The 19,928-nt window shown below is 37.1% G+C and overlaps 1 long non-coding RNA gene across 1 annotated transcript in view; it reads right to left on the bottom strand.

Annotated features, from left to right (window-relative positions):
• Positions 1 to 7,841: 7,841 nt before the first annotated feature.
• The window catches only part of LOC143213716 (uncharacterized), a 35,591-nt gene continuing 23,504 nt past the window's right edge, over positions 7,842 to 19,928 (bottom strand). The window contains exon 4 of the long non-coding RNA XR_013010021.1: positions 7,842 to 13,231. This is a non-coding gene — a long non-coding RNA (uncharacterized LOC143213716). The remainder of the gene's footprint in view (positions 13,232 to 19,928) is intronic.

Raw genomic sequence — 19,928 nt, 5'->3', positions numbered from 1 at the left:
TGCCAACCCGTAGGACGATCGTACCATTCGCTCCTGCGCCCGGCAGTTCGACGACATTACTGCTCCGACAGGGGAAGTACGCTTCCTACCTTCCGCTGATATTGCAGAAAATAGAGGACATTTTTTACACCATAAGCTACAGACGAGATATAGGCACAGACGAGATATAGGAATAGACCTGACACCTTATGGGACTTGGTGTCCATAGGAATCTGAAGTACCGACACCTTAAAATGCCAGTGATAGCAATAATTTTCTTTAAATTATATCCATAATTTGCTATTAACCCGGCTATAAATATTGTGCCCCTAGAAATAATAATAATACCTCTCTCTTATTCTATGTATAGAGGTGTTGACACTGAATGGTAACGGGGTGTTAGCACAGACGAGATATAGGAAATGGGGTGCTAGGAACCCAATACCGACGGACACCAAAATACATTGGGTGTCAGGTCTATTCCTATATCTCGTCGGTGATATAGGCACCGACGAAATACTATTAAAGACTGCCAGCCCCTGTGTTATTCAGGGGGACGGGTAACCAGGCGCGACGGGCGCGGGGATAACGTGAAAGTTACAGTGATCTGATATACCACATCGCTAAAAATTCGAAATAGTGCCACAATAATGCCAAAACATCGTCTGAAATATGGCGGAGAATGTAACATTTAATAATAATCGATACGGTTTCGTGATAATTCGCATTCTCACCGATACATCGCGACGAGAATCTCCTCAGTGGTCTTCTTCACCGACAAAATGCCATCGATGGCCTTCTGTTTCTTTGGATGGAGCCAGAATATATCCTAGAGTGCGTAAGAAATACCGACATATTCGAGAGACACCAACTCCCATAAGGCTGGCAGTCTTTAATAGTATCTCGTCGGTGATATAGGTATCGTCTGTGCATAACCTTCAAAATCGTAGCACATACGAGATATAGGAACAGACCTGACACTCAATGTATTGGGTTGGAAAGAAAGTTCGTAGCGTTTTCAAATTAAGAATCGAAGATAAAATTAAGGTATTTATTCATATGTTTATTCAATAACACGAGAAGTTACCTTGAAAATGGCAGAAAGTTATAGAATAGAATGGAAAATATTTTATTGAATAAATCTATAAATAAATATCGGAATTTTAGCTTTCAATTTTAATTTACAAACGCTACGAACTTTCGTTTTGTGTCCGTCGATTTTGGGGCGTTAGCGCCTTAAAGAGACCCCATTACCATCCAGTGTCAACACCCAACGTTATCGGTAAAACACGATTTCTATCACCGACCAGATACCATTAAAGACTGCTAGCCTTATGGAAGATCGTGTCACTCGAATATTTCGGTGTTCTCTTACGCCCTCTAGGATATATTCTGACTGGAGTGAGAAACAGAAGGCCATCGACATGATCTCGTCGGTGCAGAAGGCTACTGAAGAGATTCTCGTCGGTGAGAAGGCAAATCGTCGCGGAACCATATTGATCATCATGAATTGTTACATTCTGTACCGAGCAGATATTTCAGACGATGTTGGTTTCAATAGGACAAAAAATTCCTAGAAATATTGAAGCATAATTTTAGGAAAATCAACAATTCCTATTTCAAATTTTATACGAGATACCTCAATTTGTAATTTCAAAATATTTCATAAATGAGAATTATTACCTTCCACTTTTTTATACATAAATGTTCCAAGAATAACGTTATATACGTTATATACATACATACGTTATGTATGTATGAAGTTATGTACATGTACAGTATCCAAACACTTTATGTATCAATTTACAATGAATAAATAAAGACTATATATAAAAAGAATATCTGAGTATTATATTTATTTTTTAAACCACCAATTTTTCCCGAACGTACGTACTACTTGCCGTACAATTATACTACTGATTTCCGCAAAAATGTACTTGTTATTGAGTTACTGTACTGATTTGCGAACTACTGTGATGTGATAGCGAAATTCTGAAAAACCAAAATATAACAGCGTCCGGCTTGTGGTTGAGTTGTACTACTGAAATTAGTTCCACCTCCTCCGATATATCTCGTGTTCTCCTAATACTTTCTGAATTTTCGAGATTCTCGAAAATTTTCGGCTGTCTGACTTGTGGTTGAGTTATACTACTGAAATTCGGATACCTCCTTCGACATCATGTTCTCCTAATACAAAGTTCAATTTTCGAGATTTTCGAAAATTTTCGCCAATTTTCGGCCGTCTGACTTGTGGTTGAGTTATACTACTGAAATTCGGATACCTCCTTCGACATCATGTTCTCCTAATACAAAGTTCAATTTTCGAGATTTTCGGAAATTTTCGCCAATTTTCGGCCGTCTGACTTGTCGTTGAGTTGTACTACTGAATTTTCGAAAATTTTCGACCGTCTGACTTGACGTTGAGTTATACTACTGAAACTCGGATACCTCCTTCGACATCATGTTCTCCTAATACAAAGTTCAATTTTCGAGATTTTCGAAGATTTTCGCCAATTTTCGGGCGTCTGACTTGTGGTTGAGTTATACTACTGAAATTCGGATACCTCCTTCGACATCATGTTCTCCTAATACAAAGTTCAATTTTCGCGATTTTCGGAAATTTTCGGCCGTCTGACTTGTGATTGAATTATACTACTGAAATTCGGATACCTCCTTCGACATCATGTTCTCCTAATACAAAGTTCAATTTTCGAGATTTTCGAAAATTTTCGGAAATTTTCGGCCGTCTGACTTGTGATTGAGTTATACTACTGAAATTCGGATACCTCCTTCGACATCATGTTCTCCTAATACAAAGTTCAATTTTCGAGATTTTCGAAAATTTTCGCCAATTTTCGGCCGTCTGACTTGTGGTTGATTTATACTACTGAAATTAGGATACCTCCATCGACATCATGTTCTCCTAATACAAAGTTCAATTTTCGAGATTTTCGAAAATTTTCGACCGTCTGACTTGACGTTGAGTTATACTACTGAAACTCGGATACCTCCTTCGACATCATGTTCTCCTAATACAAAGTTCAATTTTCGAGATTTTCGAAAATTTTCGCCAATTTTCGGCCGTCTGACTTGTGGTTGATTTATACTACTGAAATTAGGATACCTCCTTCGACATCATGTTCTCCTAATACAAAGTTCAATTTTCGAGATTTTCGAAAATTTTCGACCGTCTGACTTGACGTTGAGTTATACTACTGAAACTCGGATACCTCCTTCGACATCATGTTCTCCTAATACAAAGTTCAATTTTCGAGATTTTCGAAGATTTTCGCCAATTTTCGGGCGTCTGACTTGTGGTTGAGTTATACTACTGAAATTCGGATACCTCCTTCGACATCATGTTCTCCTAATACAAAGTTCAATTTTCGAGATTTTCGAAGATTTTCGCCAATTTTAGGCCGTCTGACTTGTGGTTGAGTTGTACTACTGAAATTAGGATACCTCCTTCGACATCATGTTCTCCTAATACAAAGTTCAATTTTCGAGATTTTCGAAAATTTTCGCCAATTTTCGGCCGTCTGACTTGTGGTTGAGTTATACTACTGAAATTCGGATACCTCCTTCGACATCATGTTCTCCTAATACAAAGTTCAATTTTCGAGATTTTTGAAGATTTTCCCCAATTTTCGGCCGTCTGACTTGTCGTTGAGTTATACTACTGAAATTCGGATACCTCCTTCGACATCATGTTCTCCTAATACAAAGTTCAATTTTCGAGATTTTCGAAGATTTTCGCCAATTTTAGGCCGTCTGACTTGTGGTTGAGTTATACTACTGAAATTCGGATACCTCCTTCGACATCATGTTCTCCTAATACAAAGTTCAATTTTCGAGATTTTCGGAAATTTTCGGCCGTCTGACTTGTGATTGAGTTATACTACTGAAATTCGGATACCTCCTTCGACATCATGTTCTCCTAATACAAAGTTCAATTTTCGAGATTTTCGAAAATTTTCGCCAATTTTCGGCCGTCTGACTTGTGGTTGATTTATACTACTGAAATTAGGATACCTCCTTCGACATCATGTTCTCCTAATACAAAGTTCAATTTTCGAGATTTTCGAAAATTTTCGGCCGTCTGACTTGTGATTGAGTTATACTACTGAAATTCGGATACCTCCTTCGACATCATGTTCTCCTAATACAAAGTTCAATTTTCGAGATTTTCGAAAATTTTCGCCAATTTTCGGCCGTCTGACTTGTGGTTGATTTATACTACTGAAATTAGGATACCTCCTTCGACATCATTTTCTCCTAATACAAAGTTCAATTTTCGAGATTTTCGAAAATTTTCGCCAATTTTCGGCCGTCTGACTTGTGGTTGAGTTATACTACTGAAATTCGGATACCTCCTTCGACATCATGTTCTCCTAATACAAAGTTCAATTTTCGAGATTTTTGAAGATTTTCCCCAATTTTCGGCCGTCTGACTTGTGGTTGAGTTATACTACTGAAATTCGGATACCTCCTTCGACATCATGTTCTCCTAATACAAAGTTCAATTTTCGAGATTTTTGAAGATTTTCCCCAATTTTCGGCCGTCTGACTTGTCGTTGAGTTATACTACTGAAATTCGGATACCTCCTTCGACATCATGTTCTCCTAATACAAAGTTCAATTTTCGAGGTTTTCGAAAATTTTCCGGAATTTTTGGATTTCTACCAGGAGAACATGATAGTAAAGGAGGTATCTCTCGAAAATTCAGTAGTACAACTCAACGACAAGTCAGACTGCCGAAAATTTGAGAAAATTTTCGAAAATCTCGAAAATTGAACTTTGTATTAGGAGAACATGATGTCGAAGGAGGTGGCACGAAATTCAGTAATACAAGTCAACGCCAAGCCAGACGGCCGAAAAATTTTCGACGAGTCGGTAGTGAAATTCGATTTTTGAGGTTCTTGGGAGTTTTTGAGGGTGCGGAAGAAAGAACACATGAACTGTGGTAACTAACTTTCTTTATTTTTCACCAATAAAATTACATGTACATAACAATTGTAAATGTGTAAGTACTTGTGGGGTGTGAGAAATTACGTACAAATTTTTATTTTTCATTTATCACTACATAAAATACAACGCATAACCCAACTAATAACCTTGACACTGCTCGTGTTTCGCTCCCCATGATGGTCATAGATCTCGATCTACCTCAGGCCCGTACCGTGTGAATCGGGTGTGGCGCTTTGGAGCGACGCTGGTATGAATAGATTTCTACATCACCCATGATGTACTATCGTTGATGCGTTTTTTTTGTCAGTGGCATCCCCTGTAGGCCTATTCCACTGCGTCTCATGATAATTTCGAAAAAATTCATAATCATGGCCACAACATATGGCGTTGATCAGAATTTCGCGTAAGCGATTACAAATGGCATTGTTCGCATGAATATAATGCGGTAACATTGCACTTTTTAAGCTGACAACGTAGTGAAATCTAGCGTCCTCGAACACACAGCTTGTGTGTTGCAACGTCATGTAGTTCACTAGCTAACCGTTCCATTTCGATAGAGTCCGCCATCGTACCAGTGCATTTCCTACAGAGTTGGTAATTCAGAACTGTACTATCGGTACCATGGGCCGCGACACCGAAATGGTAATATTTAAAAGTGAACAACGTGACGAATATAGTCACTCTATACTCTATACACAAAATTGCTGCGTCGAATAAAGGTCGATTTACCTTATTAGCCAGCCACGGTCAGTCCGGCAGCACTTTACAACCCGGCAGGTTGCGGCGCGGTTGGGAAATGCTGGATACAAAACCAGGGTACATAGTAAAGTGCTGCCGGACTGGCCCGTGGCTGGCTAAGGTAAGTCGACCTTAACTCATTTGTAACGATTGCCGGGAGGGGACGAAGCCGACTCAGTCGGTATGGCACGGATTCGGTGCCTCCGATAAGTAGCCCGGAACTTTGAGAGTTTCGCGGCGGGAATATAATCGTTACACACTAATAAAACTTTCAGAAAAGATATAACTATTGAGAGTGGATTGAATATGACAAAGATCCTGTCGCTGAAGAATTAACCACTGATGTAATAATTGAAAACGTGTTGACGCCCCGGACAGTAAAAAAAGGAGGAGTGACGAGGCAGATGAGGCTCCCAATGCTTCGAAAAATTTTTAAATTCGCTGACTGCAATAAACAATACAATGTTGATATCACCAGGGTAAACTTGTCACCACACCAATACACACGCTATTTTTTCCCCAATTAATCGCATATGCCATTGTAATCAGTATCAAATTATTTTCACCACTTCAACCTCATTACAGATATAGTCTAATAATACGGAATAATTGGTAGATGGGCACTGTTGAACTCTCAAGCATGTCGGATTATCGAAATTCTACAGTAAATATTTTGCAGCTCGGATCTCGGTAATTAAGGAGACATCAAATCAGTATGCCCTTGTTTAATTGCATATTGGAATTATCGATCCGCCCTCCGCTCGAACTGACAAGAGTCTGACAATATTTTTTCGACGCGTGTTTTGTTTTTTTTTTTTACCAGCCCATAGTCATTCGCATATTTGGCAGGATTTTGTAGAAGGTGGTGGCCAAATAAACTGAATTTTTACGGATATTTCAAGCAGACGTGTTGATTGCTTTTCAACTGTGAAGAGTCTTCATTTTCAGCTATGAACAATTTCTACTTCGGGGCGTGAGACTTAGTGTGGATTTATAGTGGAGCTGCGAGCATCGATGATAGTGGCGCGGTGAAAAGAAACCAGCATTCGTGACAACATTTCGACACATACTAATGAAAAAGTACGCATGTATTTTCTTTGTTTTTCTTTTTTTTTCACCGCACAGCTCACCTCGCTGCTCCACTATAAATCCACCCTTACCTGTGGATCCACAGAACTTACTACAGTAATCGCGCGTTCACTGTCCGGGGTCGCCTGTGCGATCACTGTTCAATGCCTACCCATTCCACTGCCGACCAACGCCACTCGCGCCGCAGGGCGGCGATGATTGATCTCGACTTGGGTATATCGGTGTGAACACCACGACATTGACTCGAATGAATCGAATTTTCAAACTTCTTAATTTTAATTATTTTCTTATGGGACTTTCACTAACTTATTTCTGCCATTTCTCTGATTAAAATGACACCAAACACGATATAATTTCAACTGTATTTAGTGGTTTAATCGGCGGTGAAAGTTCCGAACGCAACGAAGAACAGCGACAACGCGGGTCTTTGAACTGTGCCGGCGACGGCGACTGTACGCGTCTCTTTCTTTCCAATACGCTGTTCTTAGTTGCGTTCGAAACTTTCATCGTCGATTAAACCACTAAATACCTCTTTAAACCTCCAATAACAAAAGACTGAAAAAAGGAACGTTTTTAGCTTACCAATACCAATAATAAGATCACCTTGATTGATAATAGGTTCATTTTAATTATCAGTCAGCTTTAAATTAGTTTTTATGAAATTCTTTTTCTTCAAAAATTATTGTCACTAAGGTTGCTTGATTTTGGAACTTCTTCAAAGTTTTGGGTTATAATTAGGAGAGCTGTATTTTAATTATATTGTATTTCAATTACACATCTGATTCAAATACTTGGTAATTGAATTAATTTTTCGAGCAATGTAATTTAAAGATTTAAAGTTATGTACTTAATGTGTTATATACCTAATGTGTTCTGCTGTACCTACATTACTAAATTACTAATGTTTAACTGTAAGATGTATACTATTTACTAATGTATATAGCTTTATACCCCCTATGGGGAGTTCCAATTAAGCTTACAATAAAAAAAGATTGAATTAAATGAAAGGTTTGAATTATGTAATTCAGTTACGACGTAGTAGAATTACTATATAATTGAAATACAATGTAGTAATTCAATTGCGTAATTGAATTACGATGTAATTGAATTAGCATAACTCTGATGGGATGACCTAATATTGGGTTGGCAAGAAAGTAATTTCGGTATCTAAGATGAAATAAATCCCAATTTTGGGAGAATTTTGAAGTTTTATGAGCGCGGAATTATGAAGCTACTAGAAAGATGGCGAAAGATCATCGAACAAGATCAAGTAAAATATTTTGCTAATTAAAGTTGATTGCTTGAATAGAAAAATTGGGTTTTATTTCACCTTAAAATACTGAAATTACATTCTTGCCAACTCAATAGTAGTGGGAAGAGGTTTGACGAATGGTGCAAACCTTGCGGTTCTCGAAGGGGAATATGTTGGGACCCCCTGTTCTATGCCAGTGTTGGGCAAAAAATTAATCAACGATTGACGACTAAATTTCTACTTCAATCGTTAATCGCAACTAACAATTAATCTCCTAGTTTAGTCGTTAAAATTGCGGTTAACGATTAAATACTTATTAATCGTTAATCGCGGTTAACGATTAAATTTCTACTTTAGTCGTTAATTGCGATTAACGATTATTAATCGTCAATCGCATAATTGATTAATGATTATTGCTGAAATTTCGAAATGAAGTACGTAATCAGAACTGTATGAATACTGAAAAAAATGTGAACTGAGTTTAGGTGTATTGTCATTTGGTCCATAATACAAATTCTGTTTACGTGCTTTTATGTTTTTTTTTCGATGATTCCTTTTTTTTAATCAACGATTGACGATTAAATCAATCGATTGAATCAATCGCCGATTTATTCGACGATTTCTTCATTTAATCAACGATTGACGATTAACTTGATCAATCGATTGAATCAATCGCCGATTATTCGACGATTTCTTTTTTTAATCGTATACATTAATCGATCAATCATGATTAAAATTTTAATCGATTAATGCCCAACACTGCTATGCGAAGACGGCGCACAGTGGTCTAAACGGGCGATTTAGCTGGACAAAACCCAAAAAATGGAAATCCACCAGGAAAATTTCCCGCTTCGGTAAATGAGAGGTAAGGTATCAGGTAAGATGAACCACTGCTGGTTTTTCCCTTTTTATCACCCCATAATAAAATATACCCCCACCAACAACTCATTTTTCAACTTCGTATTTCTTTATCGTCGTTCGACACCTCACAATTCATTAGTATATCTCGTTGTGAACATCTGGTAGTGGAAATATTTGTGGAATTTTTCATTCTATGATGGATACCAGCATGAACCAAAAGGACAAAACTCAAATAAAACTTAAATATATTGTTTATTTGCTTAAAAATGAAAGTATACTTCAAACGTATATAGCATTCAAACTTTGACAGTCTCGCAAAAAAAAACCTTTAAATACCTTTAGGATGGAACATGTTGGAACATCTTTATAAAAGTCTAGAGTGTCCGAAAAAATCAATTTTATTTGCACGAACTTGCACGTTTGAATTTGAGACAGTTTTTAGTAATTCAATGTCGATATATTTCGAATCATCTCTATGATTCTCTTCTACGTAAGCCACAAATGACAAAAAGATATCAAAACATGATTGGAGTAAAAGTGATATCGTATTTTTGGGCCCGTAAAATTTATGCAAACAATTTTGAAAATTTATAATTTTTTTTAAATTTTGAAAATGATTTTTTTTAGAAAAAAAAATTTGTTCGATTAAAGACGCCGACCAATTAAGAGACAACAGGCGATAGTAGAATAATAATAGAATGATGCAAAAGTAGTTCTGTCAGCTTTTCGACGCAAATGCCCAATTTTCACCACGATGTTTTGATCATTTCGGATAATCTGGCAAGAAAATGTTTCCAACAAAAGTTAATCAATACTCGATCATCTATAAATCCCAATAAAAAAATTTTACAAAAATTTCTTTTTTTAATAAAAAAATATGTTTACGTTAATTTTTTAAACACCACTAAGTATTCTTTATTACATATTGTTGTAGCTGGTGTCAAGACGAATCCAATGACCTACTTAACTACGGCTTTAAGTCTTAAAATAATGCTAGAATAATTTTGTCCAGCTAAATCGCCTAGTTAGACCACTGTGCGGCGCGGAGGCTTCGTTGGTCTGGTCCCTGGCTCGATGGCTGCCGACGGTTTGCTGGGGGATTGTCATCTTGTGCTCCTGGTTAGTCTGCTCCATGGGGTTACCCTGGGGTGTCAAGTACGGCCTTTTTCGGTGTTCGAAATCCGTTGTGCTGGGGGCTCGAAATTCTTGGTCCTTGAACTGGCAACCGTGGTCCGTGATGACCAGCCGCGGGCATAATCTTTAAATAGATTTTCAATATAAAATTGTGCACAGTTGAAAATAAAGATCACTCAAAATATTCTATTAGTTTACGCTCAAACTACACGATTGCTTTAAATATACGTAAAAATTCAGTTTATTCGGCTATCGGCTTCTGCAAAATCCTGCCAAATACACGAATGACTATGGGCTGTAAAAAAAAACAAAACACGCGACGAAAAAATACTGCCAGCCTCATTGTTGTTGCTGGTGTCAAGACGAATCCAATGACCTACTTAACTACGGCTTTAAGTCTTAAAATAATGCTAGAATAATTTTGTCCAGCTAAATCGCCTATTTAGACCACTGTGCGGCGCGGAGGCTTCGTTGGTCTGGTCCCTGGCTCGATGGCTGCCGACGGTTTGCTGGGGGATTGTCATCTTGTGCTCCTGGTTAGTCTGCTCCATGGGGTTACCCTGGGGTGTGAAGTACGGCCTTTTTCGGTGTTCGAAATCCGTTGTGCTGGAGGCTCGAAATTCTTGGTCCTTGAACTGGCAACCGTGGTCCGTGATGACCGGCCGCGGGCATAATCTTTAAATAGATTTTCAATATAAAATTGTGCACAGTTGAAAATAAAGATCACTCAAAATATTCTATTAGTTTACGCTCAAACTACACGATTGCTTTAAATATCCGTAAAAATTCAGTTTATTTGGCTATCGGCTTCTGCAAAATCCTGCCAAATACACGAATGACTATGGGCTGTAAAAAAAAAACAAAACACGCGACGAAAAAATACTGCCAGCCTCTTGTTAGTCGAGTGGAGGGCGGATCGATAATTCCAATATGCAATTAAACAAGCGCATAATGATCTCATGCCTCCTTAATTACTGAGATCCGTGCTGCAAAATATTTACTGTAGAATTTCGATAATCCGACATGCTTGAGACTAACGGTGCCGATTCACCAGTTATTCCGCATTACTGGACTACACCTGTAATAAAGTTGAAGTGATGAAAGTAATTTGAAACCGATTACAATGGTATATTGAGAAAAATAACATATGTATTGATTGTACAATATAATTTCAGTTTTTTAAGATGAAGTTTGTAAATTAAATTCTCTATTGGGTAAATCATTTCACCCGCGCCAAGTAATATTGCATGAGCTGCTGCTATCATCTTCTTCTTCTTCACTCTCGACTTCTTTTACTGTTCGTGGTGTCAACACGCTTTCAATTACTACATCATTGGTTAGCTTTTCAATGACAGGTTCGTCTTTGTCATATTTAACCGGGGACCAAAAATAACAGTTATTCTAAAATTTTCTACGATAAAAATCATTAATGAAAAGTTGATTATTATTGAAATGTAAGATAATGTACACAAAATATAAAGAAAAAATTTCGAAGAACAAAATGATTAAAAAGTATCGATTTTTATACTTTTTGGTTACAAGTAACAGTTATTAGTGTCCAAAAAATTGGATCCTCCTCAATGAAGAAAAACTATATCGATTGCTCGAAGCAGTTATCGATGAGAAAAATTTATTTCGATCGCTCATAACAGTTATCGATGAGAAAAATTTATTTCGATTGCTCATAACAGTTATCGATGATTTAATTATTGAGTTGTCTACTCTTTCTCGGATGGAGCAAGCCTGTGAAATTCATTGTGAAGGATTCGTACAACAAGACGAATCAACAGGCTATAGGAACAACACAAAATCTGTTTGTTGACTGTTTTTGTTCACGGACGATTCTGTTCCACTCGGGAAAAACGTATCGATATAGACGAAAATATTATAGTTTACTGGGAAAATCAGAGAAATAGACTCCCGTATTTATTCAAAACTAGCGTGCATAATTAGCGTTGAACGAGCCTTTCATACTCTAAAATTATTGCTAGACGATTTGCGGTGTAATTTGTCAGGAGAAAATTTGGAAAAACTCATGTTTGTCACATTAAATTTTGATTGTAGCAATTAATTTTATGAATAAAAAATTTATGAAATAATTGATTGTCTACCATTTGAAAGTTGTAGCATTTAATAATAACTATTACAAATTTCCTTCATCGATAATTGTTATGAGCGATCGAAATAAATTCCTCCCATCGACAACTGCTATGAGCAACCGAAATAAACATCTCCCATCAATAACTGTTACGACGGTTCGAAATTCATTTCTCTCATTGATAACTGTTATATGCGATCGAAATGAACTTCTCTCAACAATAACAGTTTCCAACAAGAGAAAAAATTGTCGGTTACTTATAATCCTTATTTGTAACCAATACACGATTTTATTCGCTGAAATACTTGTTATTCCACGACTTTTTCTTTTTGGGGTTATAACAGTTAGGGTCCCTGTATTTAACACTAAACCTACTTCCACCGGTCAAAATGACCGGTTCCTGATTTTTCATTTTACATTTATTGAAATAATAAAAATGATTTCATAAGGAATTGTTGTATAGATACCTTTAGTAGAGCACGTATTACAATAGATGCCGCACAAAGTTTAAATAAAATCAATCTTGTTATTTTTATAAGGTAACATGTACCAGTTACTTTTAAGGCTCGGTAGGTTTAGTGTTAATCCACTCAATAATTAACTTTCCTGAAAGTCTTGTTAGTGTGTAACGATTATGTTCCCAGCGGGAAACTCTCAAAACCCTGGGCTTTTCAAGTCACCGATATCCCGACCGGAATCCCTGCCATACCGACCATATTCTGAAGTGCAACGCGAGTTAATGTGTTTGTTAACTTGCGTCAAAACACTCCTGCTCCATTGTTAAATTGAACAATCATACGGACAATGAATGTGCGTAGATTATATCCCGAATAATTCATAGTTTGTTATATCTACCGAAGAAAGTAAACGGTTCAGTTTCGACTGTAAAATAAACTGCAGACTCTTGTGCATATTGACGCCCGCCGTCTTCCAGGAGTATTTGACAATCTCCGCTCTCCAAAGGAAATATTTGCGAGCAGCCACTGTCATTATTATTACATACCTTAAATAGAACTTTCTTAATGGTGCTTCATATATACAGCCTCCGCTCTCCGCTTGTTTCCTCAATGCAAATGTTTTTCCTCCTTTTTAAAATCGTATTCCGTTTTCTTCTGAAACAATAACCGGTTCGAGAGATTTTCATCGTGACTGCGTTGGCAATATCAACCCTGTGGAGGCAGCGTTGTGCTGCTGAGATACAGTGAATTCTTTTAAAATCTGTGCTACAGTATAAGTTTATTACCCTACATGTAGATCCAGTAGACACAACCAATTATAGCATTCCCCGCTAAATATTTTTGTTTTAATGTCAAAAATTACAAGGGGCACACATTATCTCCCCTCTCTGCATTTTCTGAAAAATTTTATCGTTTACTGGATAGATCGCGGTTGAATATTTACCGTATACCACGTGTATCCAAATTCGTCGTAACGAGAGGGTTGAATATAAAGCTTGAAATTTTGGACTGGAGTCAGGGCCCCATTACCTCCCCTTTCACTACTTTCTGAAAAATTTTATCGATTACTGGATGGGATCACGGTTGAATATTTACCGTATACCACGTGTATCCAAATTCGTCATAACGAAAGGGTTAAATACAGCTTGAAATTTTGGACTGGAGTCAGGGGAGGACGACATTACCATCCCTTTCTGTATTTTCTCAAAAATTTTGTCGTTTACTGGATGGATCACGGTTGAATATTTAGTGTATACTACGTGTATCCAAATTCTTCGTAACGAGAGGGTTAAATATAAAGCTTGAAATTTTGGACTGGAGTCAGGGGCCCCATTACCCCCCCCCCCTTTCACTACTTTCTGAAAAATGTTATCGATTACTGGATGGATCACGGTTGAATATTTACCGTATACCACGTGTATCCAAATACGTCGTAACGAGAGGGTTGAATAGAGCTTGAAATTTTGGACTGGAGTCAGGGGAGGACGACATTACCACCCCTTCCTGTACTTTCTCAATTTTGTCGGTTACTAGATGGATCACGGTTGAATATTTACCGTATACCACGTGTATCCAAATTCGTCGTAATGAGAGTATCCAAATTCGTCGTAATGAGAGTATCCAAATTCGTCGTAATGAGAGTATCCAAATTCGTCGTAACGAGAGGTTTAAATACAGCTTGAAATCTTGGACTGGAGTCAGGGGGTTGAAGTTAGGACAGAGCATCAATGAATCATGAGTACGCGGGCCCGTGGTAGCTGTGAAATGGGGAAAACGCGATCGGAAAGTTAATGAAAGGGACGGAGAGAGTGTCCTGTCGAGCGGTGAGCTTTGTTTAACGAGTAACGAGACCGGCGGGAGCGGGGTATGGGACGGCGTGGCGTAGGTGAGACACAGAAAGAGCAGACGTACCCCTCCGCGTCGACGTCGTCGTCGACGTCGTCGCCGTGATTTACACGGACGCCTCAGGCCGTTTTCGCCGATGGTTTTCAGCGTTCCTCTCGTTTTACGGGTTCCGAGGGGGTTGGTTCCGGATTCTCTCGCGTACACATGCATACGCGCTCGCGCACGACTACCAACTGTCCAGAGAATAGGGGACGGGGGCGCGTCGAAATCCGGGAATTGGTTGCTCGCGTCCGTGTGTCATTACTTTGTTTATGAGGACGGGAATGCGGCGAGACAGCAAAAGAAAAGTGTCCACGCGGCAATGTTTCCCGGTCAAGCGAAGCGCTGCGCCGCGTTTTAGAATTTTTCTCCTGTGCGGGACGAGTTTTATGCGACCGGCTGATCCACTTTGCCGCACGGCAACCAATCGTCCCGCCGCTTTGGCAAAATACCAATGCGATGCGACGTACCCGACCGACGCGTTCCCCGACTTTTACCCGCTTTTTTTCCCTCTCCCTTTTCGCTCTACCTATCTTTTTCGATACCTCTCACCTCCTCACCCGTGCACCCTTTCTCTGTTTTTCTTTCCGACGCGCGGATGTATCGTGTCCTCGAGAAAGGACATCGACAAACGAGTGCTGACCGCTTGACGAGGAACCGTTAAAGGGTTACACTGATCTCGGATGCCATTTTTTTAACCCCCTTCTGTCCCTTATGCCAATTGATTTTTCAGGTAAAGAACGATGTTGTTCTGCCATTTATAGAACATTGGTTCTATAAATGAAACTTTGAGACTTTTGGTCTTTTGACACCGGAACTACCGAAGGGGCCAAAATGGCTGATTCGTTCTTTTAGAAATATTAAAAATATAAATATGTTCTTCTGAGAAATTGTTTTAGTGAACTTCTTTACTGAAGCACATATTTAAACAAAACTCAAACGAGATCTAAATAAATGCAATTTTGTCATTAATATAGGGCAATGTATGCCAATTGCGTTTAGTGCTCGCTAGTTGTAGTGTTAAGGGGACATTACACTTTCCCGGTCGAAAATTTTAATACTCCCTCTGTCCCATAATAATAGTAGCAAAAGAAAATAAATATAGAACGCAACAGTTATTATCCAAAAACTAGATTACATCTCTCTCTCAAACAATAAATTAAAAATATTACTCCTAATTTTTATTTTCAGTGTTCAGATAGTTTCTGGATTTTTCAATAATTCGTTACTGCATTTTAAACTTGTAGGTGGGATCCCTTGGCTTCAAAGCTTTGCTTTCCCTCTATGCGTGAGCTTAAAATTATTGGAACCATCGTTCTTTATTGCTCTTAGCATAACTTGTTTCTTTTCCATTTTACTTTTACAATGGGTTGATTTCAACTGAAATAAACCAACTGATTTCGATCAGCGGATGAAATTAGAAAAATAGTTATAATTCGTAATACAGTAAAGTCGCGTTTACTGTCCGCGATCGGGTACGCGATCACTGTCCAGTGTCTATCCACTCCACTGTCATGCTGTCCTTCTCTACGATCAGCTTTCTTTTGAACTCTCGGCGCGGTCGGCGTGATAGACTCAATCATAAAAAAATAATGTCCTTATGCGATCACTGTCCGTGCAGAACACAGGCTGTTAGACAGTAAACGTGACTTTACTGTACTTTGGTTAAACTAAAAATTGAAAGACGTGTCAAAACAAATGACAGATGTCATGAAACATTGATTTTGATTGATGGCTTCGCAATTTTGCTCTACAACATAACTTACAGCCGCATTCGCCAATAATTTCCGTTTAAATATTCACTTGCTACTATTATTATGGGACAGAAGGAACTATTATTATGGGACTGATAAAGTAATGAAAAACCAATTTTTGAGTCCGTAATATTTTTGACGTACATATATCTTACGTCTCCAAATACAAGAAAAAATTTTTATATAATTTTGTAAATGATTTTTTATAGGTGTCTTTTGCAGACTCATGGAAGTCATTTTTAAATTTTGATCTTATGGCGTGCACGATTGCGGCTCACTGGTACGTTTGAAAAAGAAAAAGAATTATCCTTGGAAGAAGTATGACTATGGCCCCAGTATAGACTAAGATTATTTTTCTTGAGCAAAAATTCACGAAATGGTGGACCTCCAAAGTTGGCGATCTTAAAAATCGAAAAAATAGAAAAATTTCTTCGTATAATAAAACGTTAAAAATTGAGGAAGAAATTAACCAATCTTATTTATTCTAGTCTATACTGGGGCTGTTGTTGTGTAGAAGAACATAGTAAAATTTCAGACCGATCGGTTAAACGGCTCTCAAGTTATCATGCACGCCGATTACAAAAACGTTGTTTTGAGAAAAACGCGTTTAAAGTTTTGACAAACAAATTTTCACATATTAAATCTACTTACGTTCAATCAGCTATGCCTGCTATGATCGTCTATCACTTCGAAAGTATTTCAAATTTTCCTTGGAAATTTTCAGAGAATATTATTGAAATATGAGACTTTCCAATAGGATACATTCTAGAAAGTCGATTTTCCGACCCGGGAAAGTGTAATGTCCCATTAAAATGAAATATATATTCAGTATAGTTAATAACAAAACATGCGACAAAAAATGTGACAACCTTTGATACATAAAGGGTCAATCTCACACATACGATTTTCACATTTTTCCAACCTGAAGAACGTGAACCACTCTGTATAATAGGGCGTTCTCTTTATCTCGAAAAATCGAAATATCTCGTAAGGGGTTATAACAAAAATGTTTAAACCAAAGTTGTTTCATTTTAAAGGTAAATTAATTACGTCCACTGAAGACTATATTTTTGATAACATCAATGTTGAATAAGGTGTGCCAATGAATGGGATCGAAGCCTTATCTGCGAAATAATTATTCTGCTAATGCTAAACATCGAAATCACAGAGGGCCACAACTAAAATACTGCTTGTGATATCTATATGAAGCTTGCACGAGTATAGTGGGGGATATGGGCGGGTCTGGTACAACCATATACAGTGGTGTCCATTTATGGGGTTAAGGTACTCCGACTGATCAAAAAACTAGGCTGCCTTTATACGAGGATCACAAAACACTAAACTGACGATTGATGTGAAGTTTTGTACCTTATTTAACTGCAATATAAACTGTAAAAAGTGGCCGGTATGTTTAAAGAATCGTGGCATTCTCTGACAATGCAACACCTTCCAGTAGGATATTTCTTCGGGATAGGTGACCGGAAAATGATTGGCTGCAGAAAAGTTAAAGATAATAGTATTCGAAACAGATTGAAAATGATACTTACAATTTATAATAACTCTACACATTGTCAAAAATATTGATTTCCAAAGTCTATGAAATCATCTATCAAAACATAATTATCCAAATGTCAAGGCATTTTACTTTTTCTATTAAGTACCCGGTATTTAGTTGAAATGTTATTTGAAAAACAAACTTTCAATCAACAAATAAATATTACATTCTCAGATGTTTCGTTCTTTAATGTATTATTTTCATAGCTTTAAAAGTTCCTTTAAATGTGCAAATAAAAAACATGAATTATAATACAATATTTGTTAAATACAATTCAGCATTATTCCAAACATTTACTTATAAATTATTATTCAAAATAAAAAGCTGTTGAAAACCACTCACAGTTTAATTGGCCTTAAAGCACCGCGTATCTAAACGTGTATGTCAAATATAATAACTCTGAACTTTTGATTATAAGACGTCCAATGAGTTTAAGGAAGCTAGTAGATACGAGTGCCTATTAAATGTTCCAAAAGGGCAATCGAAACGACTAATTGCTCCAAGAAACTCCAATAATGGCTCACAATGATATTAACACGATCATAACAGTACCTTTTCGTTCACGGACTAAATAGAGAAACGATTAGATCTATCATTTCAAGTTACAGAGAAAGACAGTCAAAATAGCCATTTCGATATAAATGGAACTGTGGTTTAAAATAGGATCAAAACATGGTCACTGACAAATTGTATATGCATGTCGCTGATTATATTTGGAATAGACACACTCGGTGGTTAAATATAATTACGCGTATCACGGATAATTATCGACCGTTTCAAAATATCACTTCGCTGTACATTCAGGTTGGCACTTAGCATCGTTTTATCAATAAATCTGTCCCGAAATCAAATGTACAGCTGAAATTAATCAACTCATTACATTAACTCTTCTACTATATCAATTTACAATTCATTTATCTTCCAATTACTCTACATCTGTGTACACATGAATACATAAACATAGAACAAAATTAAAAAGGTGTCTTCTACTATGATTGCAGATTTGATGCATTTATAAGAAAGTTATAAAACAGTGACAACATCGGCAGGATTTAAAAAGACAGATATATTGTTGTGGACTTATTAAAATTAATAAGAGAAGGAAGAAAAACATTTATTTGACATTTTTATTGTCCATAAGAACCTGCAGACTCGTAACTAGACTGTTCATTAAAATGTTCAAATGATTTTGTGAGAAATATGCATCACGATTAAACGATTTCGAAAATACTGGGTGCATAAAGTATTTGGACATCAAACTGATTTTTAAAAAATTGTCCACTTCTAAACCATTATCGTAAAAAGGGGTCGTACAATAATTAACTTTTCCTTACTCCACTATATCATTTATATTCTTCTAAAGGTGGATGGTGAAACTATAGAAAAATTATTTTCATGTTTGTATCCATCATTAATTTGAAGACTGCAGATTCTTTTTAAAAGTGACCATCTAAAACTCAGCAAGACGATTTAACACTAAACCTACCACCACAGATCAATCATTGGAATAAGGTGGAGTGGGGCAAGTGCGTTAATTGATTATTTTTATTATAATACGAACGAAATTTCTCTAGCTTGTATTTATTAATGTAGAATAAGTTAATATGAACTATTCTACATAGATGTTGCCCAAGAATAAAGGTGTTTTCCTCGCTTAAATCAACCAATGCCAAACAGTCACGTGCGTGGTACACGTACAACTTTGAGGTTACCCTGAACGTGCAATAGTTTACAAGTTATAAATATATTCTGTGTTGTTATTTTAGGTAAGTACAACAAATATTGATATAGGTTTACATTGAATAACCCGTTTTTATTGTATTTTCTAAAATTTATTGAGGAGAACACTAAGATGCACTTGCCCGTAAATATTACTACGCGGGGCAAGTGCGTACTATCACGGTGGGGTAAGTCCGTACTGTATGGGTAACTATAAAACTAAACAATATATTTAATGCAATAAAAAGCATTTTGTAGAAGGCTTGATAATAATTCTTTTCTTGCCCCGTAGCACTCTTGAAACAAGGTTCGAAAGCATTTCTAAACTTTGTTTTAATATCACTGCATCCCCTTTCATAGTTCAGCATAAAAGTACTTGCTTGTTTAAAAATGGATAACTATAAAACTAAACAATATATAATTTAATGCAATAAGAAGC

Source organism: Lasioglossum baleicum, chromosome 11 (genome assembly GCF_051020765.1).
Source record: "Lasioglossum baleicum chromosome 11, iyLasBale1, whole genome shotgun sequence".
Classification (NCBI taxonomy): domain Eukaryota; kingdom Metazoa; phylum Arthropoda; class Insecta; order Hymenoptera; family Halictidae; genus Lasioglossum; species Lasioglossum baleicum.
The sequence above is the reverse complement of the archived record's forward strand: the minus strand, read 5'-3'. Positions and strand labels throughout refer to the sequence as shown.